The sequence below is a fragment of the Colobus angolensis genome, unplaced genomic scaffold (genome assembly GCF_000951035.1).
Source record: "Colobus angolensis palliatus isolate OR3802 unplaced genomic scaffold, Cang.pa_1.0 Scaffold577, whole genome shotgun sequence".
Lineage (NCBI taxonomy): Eukaryota > Metazoa > Chordata > Mammalia > Primates > Cercopithecidae > Colobus > Colobus angolensis.
Window position 1 is genome coordinate 41,520 of NW_012119343.1, and position 953 is coordinate 42,472.

Genomic DNA, 953 nt, shown 5'->3' on the forward strand with positions numbered 1-953 from the left:
AGACAATTGAGGCATGAAAACTAACAGTTAAAAAATAGATATGCTGGATATGACACATACAGTGGTTGAAATAAAATATTCAATGGGCCAGGCGCGGTGGCACACGCCTGTAATCCCAGCACTTTGGGAGGCCGAGGTGGGCAGATCATGAGGTCAGGAGATCGAGACCATCTTGGCTAATACGGTGAAACCCCATCTCTACTAAAAATACAAAAAACTAGCCGGACGTGGTAGCGGGTGCCTGTAGTCTCAGCTACTTGGGAGGCTGAGGCAGGAGAATGGCATGAAGCCTGGAGGTGGAGCGTGCAGTGAGCCGAGATCGCGCCACCGCACTCCAGCCTGGGCGACAGAGTGAGACTCTGTCTCAAAAAAAAAAAAAAATTCAGTGAATGTGAGAAATTGCAGAATGAATACAAAGAATGAACTAGCAACATCCTTTGCCAGTAGAGAATAAAACAAGTTTCATTCAATTCTAAGTGGAAAGAAATAGTACATTTTAACCAAAGATTCTCTACTCCATCAAATTTTTCATCAAGTCTTAAAGGCACCAGACAGATATTTTCAAGCAGGTAAGACAACAAAAAATACAGCATCGATGAATACTTCTCAAACAGCAAACAATAACCAATCATTCCGTGATCGCCAGCCAACTATAATGTATCAGAAATGAAGTTCTCAGATTTCTTGGCTCCTGTGAGTCACATAAACATAAAACTGAAAGTAGAGAACTCCAGGAATTGTAGTTAAGACTACAATTATTATCAATCATGATAGCGTAAAATAAAATGTACACTGCTTCATTTTTTTAAGTTGGAAGGACGAAAGCAAGGATGTATGCTAATTTACCTATTTTTTAAGATTAAGGAGTGAATAAATGCTGTCAACAGGGAAAATGTGTAGTTTAAAAAATGAATCGAGACACAAGCATTGTACTTTTTTTTTTTTTTCTTTTG